This window comes from Jaculus jaculus, chromosome 10 (genome assembly GCF_020740685.1).
Source record: "Jaculus jaculus isolate mJacJac1 chromosome 10, mJacJac1.mat.Y.cur, whole genome shotgun sequence".
Taxonomy (NCBI): domain Eukaryota; kingdom Metazoa; phylum Chordata; class Mammalia; order Rodentia; family Dipodidae; genus Jaculus; species Jaculus jaculus.
The window spans coordinates 52,044,477-52,053,584 of record NC_059111.1 but is presented as its reverse complement, the minus strand read 5'-3'; positions in this window follow the sequence as shown (position 1 = coordinate 52,053,584).

Here is a 9,108-nt window from a genome sequence, read left to right as displayed (position 1 = left end):
CCAAAGAGAGGACACTTCAACATTAAAATATCACGGGAGAAAAGAAACATTCATCCAAGTAAGTTGAGAGGAAATTGCCAAGGAAGGAGGAAAGAAATCAAGAGAGCTCTGTGATGCAGAAGCTGAATGGGTAAAGTGTGTTATAGATCAGAGTGAACAATTGTGTCTTACTGGACTACTTGTGAAATATGATTTCTTTCCTATGACTAAACACCAAATTACCACAAGCTTAAACGTGAAGTTACTTATTGTCTTCTATTTGTTAAGAGCCTGATGTTTTGAATAGTTCTCTGTTCAAGGTCTCACAAGGCTCAAAATAATATCTCAGGTTTTTGACAAAATCATACCTATAAAATATATTTGTTATTTAAGTTTTCAGGCAAATACTTATTACTTAATTTGATGGTTATTCTATGAAGCTATGAAGAATATAAAGATTAATTACATCAGAATATTTTCTTCATATAATGCAAGCTATTATACTTTAGATAAATTTATTAATGAGATATTACAGTCATTTTCAAAAAAAATTGATTCATTGTAAATTGAGGTCAGAAGTACAGGTTTCAGCAATAGAATTTTGGACTTGACTGTTAGTCAACATTGGGAAGTAATTGTGTAAAAAACAATAGGCATTTTCTATTTAAAGAACATTCTTTCCATTTTCTAAAAATTCTGAAATAATGTAGCTAAGACTGGAAAACTGAACATGAATCCAAATTTTGTGTAAGCATCAAGATGATTGGTTTTGAGGTGAGTTCTCAATATAGCCCAGGATGACCAGGAACTCACACTGTAGTTTCAGGGTGACCTCAAAATCACAGCAATCCTCCTACCTCTGCCTGCCAAGTGCTAGGATTATAGACATGCACCACCTTGTCCAGCTAGAGACATCATCTTTACACAATTCTGGGTACCTTCTTCACTAGGATAGTAGAATACTTCAAATATCAACTGCTTTTGACCACTCAACTGTCATGCCTTTTGAGTGGAATTGGAATGGATGAAAGGAGTCTGTGTACCAAAAGGCAATGCTGGTGCAAGTTGATATAAAAAGTAATTTCTTAACATTTACAAGTTAACGTATGACATGTAGACTTAAATCCAAAGCTCTTCCCTAAGGTGACACATGGTACACATGCCAGAGGGACTCTATCATTCCTCTTGGAGCAAATCTGTCACTGGCACAAATGTAGCATAGTAGACCACAGGATTGTGTAAATCTCAGTTCAGCAAATTAATGTTCACTAGAGAAAAAAGAACCTAACAAATAAGGTGTTGCAGTCAGGTTCACATTCCTGGTAGAAATCACCTGACCAAGTGCAGCTTGTGGGAAAAAGAGGTTTATATTGGCTTATAAGCTCGAGGGAAGCTCCATGATGGCAGGCGAAAACGATGGCATGAGCAGAGGGTGAACATCACCCCCTGGCCAACATGCAGTAGATAATAGCAACAGGAGAGTGTGCCAAAACACTGGCACAGAGAAACTGGCTATAACACCCATGATCCTGCCCCCCAAAATATACTCCCTCCAGTAGGCATTAATTCCCAAATCTCCATCAGCTGGGAAACTAGCATTCAGAACACCTAAGTTTATGGGGAACACTTGAATCAAACCACAACATTCCACACCGACCCCATAAACTGATAACCATACATAATGTAAAATGCAACACATTCATCTAATTTTAAAATTTCCCATGGTTTTTTTTATCAATTCCAATAGTGTTCATGCATCCCCATAGTCCAAGATCTTTTAGCTGAGCCATAATACCAAAAATTAACCTCAAAAAACCCATAATGGCACAGAATAAACATTCATACTGCAGAAGATGGCATTGGGCATAGCAAAGAAACATTCAGCCAATACAAGATTTAAAATAACCAGGGAAAACATCAAACTCTGTAGCTTCAGGTCCAACAACTCTAGCCAGGGACAAATCTCTAACTCCGATAATTCTAACCAGCAACAAGTCTCTGGCATTCCAATTCTGCCCCTTCAGATAGGCTATTCACAGTCCTGGAAAACTTCATCAGGTCTGGCAGCTCTCCTTGGCAGCCATCTCATGGTCCTGGCATCTCCACTGGGTCTCCACTGAAAGTCACAGTTCATACTCATAGCCCCATGGGGTCTCCATGCAGGCATCCAGCAAACCTGTTTCACACTGCCCATGGCCATTTTCAAAACACAAGACCATGTTGCAAACCCAATGACCCTCTCTTTCCTGCATTTCTTACACTCCACAATAGCAGGTGGTGTGCCAATTTGTTAACCCAGAGGGGAATAAAGCAAACTTTGAAGAACAGGACACTCCTTGAGCACCCAGGCCCCTTCCAAAGAGTCTACATTCTTCCTGTTGCCCCAATGCAGGTCAGCTGGCCCAATCTCAAAGGTTGTAATCTCTCAAACTGACTACAACAGTAAAGTGAATTTGCAGGTGAATGTGCAGCAATTTAGGCCCAAGGATTTCGTTTTTTTGTTGTTGTTGTTGTTTTTGATTTTCTGTGCCATATCCCTCTGCTCACACCAGTCTATTCCTATGCAAAGCAACCCTGCACAACTTCTCAGGACATGGGCATAACAGCAAGCCTTTCACACAAAATGTTTCTAGCCCCGTCCATGCAAAGCTCTTTCTCACCCTCACAAGCCATACCTCATAGTCCATAGTTCTTACTGCATAGAGGTCTTTCAGATCTGACCAGATCTGAAAGTACTTATAGCACTGCAAGGAATCTCTTAGGCCAAGGCTTCAAATCCTTCCACATTCCTCTTGAAAATCAGCTCCAAAAGGCCAAAGCCACACAATGAAGTGTCTAGCAGCAATCCCACTCCTTGGTATCACTTTACTGTTGCAGTCAGATTCACATTGCTGGTAGAAATCACCTGACAAAGAACAGCTTGTGGGAAAAAGAGGGGAAGCTCCACGATGGCAGGGGAAAACAATGGCATGAGGAGAGTGTAGACATCACCCCCAGGCCAACATAAGGTGGACAATAGCAGCAGGAGAGTGTGCCAAAACACTGGCATGGGGAAACAGGCTATAACACCCATGAGCCAGCCTCCAACAATACACTCCCTCCAGGAGGCATTAATTCCCAAATCTCCATTAGCCAAGAACCTAGCATCCAGAACACCTAAGTTTCTGGGGGACACATAAATCAAACCACTACATAAGGTAAAATGTTTAGACACTTGTCTTAATGATTTTGAAAGGAGACATCTAGAACATTCAGATCATTGATACATATATCACATCATGTATTGCCCTGTCCAGCGGGGAGTTGAACAAGGACTCGGGGAGAAGCTAACCTGAATGGAGGAGGCAAACAGACACAAGAAGGGGACCAAGCTAGGTATTTGTCAAGGTCTCGAAGTTTATTTTTTACACATAGGTTTTTATAAGGTTGTAGGGGGAAGGAATCATAACCAGGCCAGAGATCACAGGGTTACTGGTTAAATGTAATTTCTTTGTTTCTTCATCAATTACCAGCAGCACCAGGAGAGGCTGTCACCCAGGCGTAACGGCTCCTTCATTTCTGGTAATAGATCATTAGATGAGAAAATAGAAACTTAACTTGTTATATGGCGGTTTCTGTCAACATGGCCAAGGTTTGGTTCATAGCTCCCAACAATATATACATACACACACACACACACACACACACACACACACACACACACACATATATATATATATACATGTATATATATATATATATATATATTTCATTGTTACATAACCCAAGAACAACTAAGAGAATAAAATCAAATCATTTATTCAGGTAGATTTAGTTGCATAATTATGAATTCCATATTATTGATTAATTTGAGTGAGTGAGAGAGAGACAGAAACAGAATAGATGAATGAATGTAGGAAGGCCAGGGGCCTCCTGCTGGTGCAATGAACTCCAGACACATGCATCATTTTGTACATCTATCTGGCTTTATATGGGTACTGGAAAATCTATTCCTAGTTGTCAGGTTTTGCACACAAGTGCCTTTAATTACTGAGCCATTTATCAAGCTTTATAAATTCCATGTTTTTACGAAGAAATTTAGTAGGTGCTTTATAATTAGTTGAAAATCCAAAACACACACACAGACACACACACACACACACACACACACACACACACACACACACACACACACGTATGGGTGTTATATGAATTGTCATGTCCTATTGTATTAGTTGCCTTTTTGTTACTGGGACAAAACATCACACTAGAAGTAGCATTTGAGAGGAAAGTGGTTATTTCTGCTGAACGTTTCTAGGGGAAGTTTCATCACAGTAGGGAAAACATAACAGACCTGAATAGGAAGACTGGGTCACAATCTTCACATTAACGGGAAGAAAGAAGCCTGTGTGAGTGAGCTTGCATATCCAGTTAGTGGCCTAGCTGGCCTAATCAACATTAAGGTCTGCCCCAATGATACACCTCCAGCAAGGCTCCACTTCTGAAAGGCTACACAACTTTCCAGAATTGCCTTCTGTTGAGTACCAAGTATTCAAAACAAGTGAGTCTATGAGGGGCATTTTGTTCAATTCACCATACCAAATTGATATTATTTTTCTGGGCTATGTATAAGCTGCTGCATTAGCATTACATTTCTAACATGCCATCTATAATCTTTATATGGAAAGAAGGGCCAGTGGAGCTCATGAAATTTTTCAATCTGAAATAAGAGGCCTAGAAAAATGACTATCCAGGAAGTTCTTGCCAATAGCTAAATTTTTCACAATGAAACAGTGTTTAATGTAAGAAAGTCTAATTAATGTCATTTTAAAATTTTTACTTGTTACTATAATAATAAACTCATCATCTGGTATCTTGTCACATATTTTAAACCCTTCTGATTCCCAGAAAATTTTATTCATGAAGAAAAAAATGAAGTCAAATGCATTTATATGAATGGGACAAAATTTATAACTCTTGAAGTTTTCACAAATTTCAAAAGGTAATGACATATGTTTGAAATGTGAGAAAATGTATTCATCTTTCATTGGTTACTAGCTCATACATGATACATATTTTGTCAAAATTGATCTGAGAATGTATTTTGAGAGGTTATAAAATAATAATAAACCATTCCATATTATAATATGTTTACACTGGTGTCAATGTTATTAACTCTATTACATGTGCCTTCATTGCATAATCCATGCTGGTATATGTAGGGCCCTTCTTAGCAGGGCTGAGGACGTCATGTAATAACCTCTCCTACACATTGTCTCTTCCCTTGAGGTGGATTTTCCAGGTTGTGTAGTTTCATGTCTGTAAGATATGTTAAAACACTTAAATTTTATTACATAAATATGTCTAAAATTCCTAGGTGTGGTTTTAGCTCAATTCATAGTATAAATCTCCCATGTCCAAGGGGTAAAATATGACATACATTAGAGAACAGAATTCATAATCGGTTTTTGATCCTGTTCCATGACTGGATGAAAATTGCATTATTTTTTTCTTAGTAAGTTATGTGTGTTTATGTACAGATAATAGTAAGTGAATATTTGAGTAAGTTGGAGGAGCATAGTATTTGGGGTGAACATTGTTTGCTCTCAGTTTTGTCATAAGATGTGTGTGAAGGGCCAGAGGGAGGGGAGGGCATTAAAGCAGTAGCTAAATGACTAGATTGAAGTGGGAGAGGCTGGGAAATAAAAGAAGATCTATGCAAGGTTCCTGCCGTAAGGGGATATAGTCTACTAAGCAACTAGTGGGTCATTTGAAGAGACATAGCCTCATGAATTTACTGTTATATCATTCAGTCATGACCAAGTGCAGCCATACTTCCAGTGTGAACTCTCTCTGTTTACATGCCTTCTGCTTTCTTTTGTTCAGGGTCTTCTTCCTGGTTTTGATGGAGTAAGAAGTGTCTGTGTGCTTCTTTCTGGTATCTCCCTTCTATTTCCCCTTCATGTTAGCTCTCATTTTTTAAAGCTTTCCTTTCTGATACATAAATACAATAGTCAAACTTCTTTTGAAATTTTGTTTCTCCAAAAATTACAATTCATCATCAGTTAAACTGAGTATGACTTATTATGAAGATGTATTGGGTGTGACAATAATGGTAGACTCTGCATCTGGCAGGTGAGGAGTTGGTTGAGTGACATGTTCCCATGTCATCCATAGTCTGTTGCACAACCAACCTACTGTGACTCCATATTTGTTGGTTTTACTTTTATTTAGAAAGCACCAAACAAAGACATTTTAGTTACAGTTATAAATTACTGAGTAAAGAAACCTTTGTCAGGGGAATATTGATCTTAAAATTTTAATACTAATCATTTTATTGTAATATTAAAATTAAATAAATGTACCAATTTCACACTTGCTTTGTAATAAGAAATATGCATTTATCAATAAATCTTTTTTCCTCTAAAATTATCTGAAACTGATCTTTTGCCTCATGCTTTTGTAACTTGGCTTTGTCTAAATACAGAACTATGCATTGTCCACTTAAAGAATAATACATTGGGGCTGGAGAGATGGCTTAATGGTTAAGCACTTGCCTATAAAGCCTAAGGATCCTGGTTCGAGGCTCACTTCCCAGGACCCACGTCAGCCAGATGCACAAGGGGGCACACCCATCTGGAATTCGTTTGCAGTGGCTGGAGGCCCTGGCACGCCCATTCTCTCTGTCCGTCTCTCTCTTTCTCTCCCTTTCTCCCTCTCTGTCTGTTTCTCTCAAGTAAATAAATAAAAAATAAACAACATTAAAAAAGAATAATACATTGTAAATTTAAAGAAAAAAAACAATTTATCAGAAAATGATGCATTTTCCACTGCTTGCTTTTCAGAATTTTACTTTTTTCCAGTCTGATAAAGTTGAGACATCATACTGGCAAATTATCTGTTTTCTTTTTAGGAATAATAATAATAATAATAATAATAATAATAAAAACTTCAAAGGATGAGTGCTACCAATCACTTATATTAAGAACAATAATTTATAAATATATGAAATCAAATAATGTGGTGTGTTTGAGTGAACTTTAAATCCTTGCTGAAACATCTGGGCATTTTTAAAGCATTTTTAAAGGATTTAGGAAAAAGAAAAAGAAAATATTCACATACACCTTAACCTCTATGGATTAGCTGATTGCTTTCACTGTAGCACTTCTTCCTACTTTCAGGCCAAGGGGTTTCCTGTTTTAGGAGTGACTGAACTAGGTGCTGCTATTGAGAACCCTGCATGGCTGATTTATCACTTCTGCTCTAATCAGGGAGCTGTTTCTTCAGATAACTCTCCTGACTGAAATATTATCCCAACCCAGCCATTTAGCTTGATTGGAAAAGCAGCGATTCTGTACTCCACTTTTGTCCTAGAGCCAGAAAACTTTCTTCTTGCCCTTCAACAGCCATTTAAAACATATTTCAATAATTTAAGAGTTTGTAAACTTATACCAATGATTTTTTTTGCCCTTCCAGAAACATGATCTCATTTATGAATTGCAGAATAAAGGCTATTCTTCCAGACTTGTATTTTTGTAGAATTATGTATTACCATGAAATCTTATCTGCTTTTTAAACTCACTACCTTACCTTACAGATGGTGATAAAATCCTAATGGCATTGTCATATTATTGTGTTTCTTAAAAGAACATTTTTAAAAAGCAAACAAAATCTGCTCATTTAAGAAGAAACTCTAAAATTAATGTGTTTTTGATATATGAAGCTTCAAGAGTTTTTGTCAGGTAAAATAAGTTATTAATATAGTTGGAATTTATATTGTCAACAAAATAATAGCTATCATACTAATACTTTAAATGGGAAACTAGTCAAATGCAAATAAGAGCCGCATAGTTTTGGAGATAGGTAGAGAGGATTCAAACTGAGAATGAAATTTCTTTTCACTACTAGAGTTAGATCTCTTACTCAAAATGTTAAGCATAGCCACCAGCCATACTTCAGAGAAAGCAAATAAAATACCTTTGCTTGCAATGTTGTAAAACACATGTTCCTATAAATTCTGTAATTGATTGTCTTAAAAAGTTGTTTCAATTTGGCTAAATATAGATAAATGAGTTATCTAGCTAACCTCAATTCACAAGAATCTAAAAATTGCTTTAATATGTAATTTTTTTCAAGTAGGGTACCCTTCTTTAATTGAAATTTGTTTTACATAGTAGTATAAATTCCAGATGGGATTATTGGCTATGGGGATAAAAAGTTGGCTAAAACTTGGAAATATTTATAGTACTTGTAAAATTTTATTTTATGCAACCTGATATGGTGGTTTCTTCATAGATGAAAACACTGAGATTAGGTCTATATTCAGTCAAATGTAGATATGGAAGAGGTGTATAGAAAATGAAGATTATAAAGTGTCATGTTTGCAATTTTTAGTTCTTCAGTTAGGGTCTGTATGAGTCATGTGTGTGAGTGTTTGAATAAGTATTTTTCAAACAAAATAAATATTTAACAAAGTAAATTTACTGAAAAGTAGATGAGGCTAGTGAAATTTGTAATTATATTTCTGTTGAACTGGTAAATAAAATAATATTCTTAGTCCTATATTTAACTACAGACTATAAGTATGGCTAAAGATGTTACTAAAATATAAATCCAGAGCTGGGCATGGTGGCACACGCCTTTAATCCCAGCACTCAGGAGGCAGAGGTAGGAGGATTGCCGTGAGTTCGAGGTCACCCTGAGACTCCATAGTGAATTCCATGTCAGCCTGGGCTAGACTGAGACCCCATCTCGAAAAACCAAAAACAAAAAATTAATAAATAAAAATAAATCCAAATATCTTTGGATATGTTCAATGGTTTTATAACAAAAGTGAATTTTTAATCAATTAATTCAACTGAATTCCTTAAATTTAAACACTGTAGTATGGGTTTAAATATAATTTTCAGTGCATTTCTGGTATTTAGTATTATTTTAACTTTTTTTTCAAGGTAGGGTCTAATCTGGCCTGACCTGGAATTCACTATGTAGACTCAGGCTGCCCTCAAACTCAGGATCATCCTACCTTTGCCTCCCAACTTCTGGGATTAAAGGCATGTGCCACCATGCCCAGCTTATTTTAACTTTTAACTATACATTTCTTGTTTGTTTGTTTGTTTGAGGTAGGATCTTGCCCAGGCTGACCTGGAA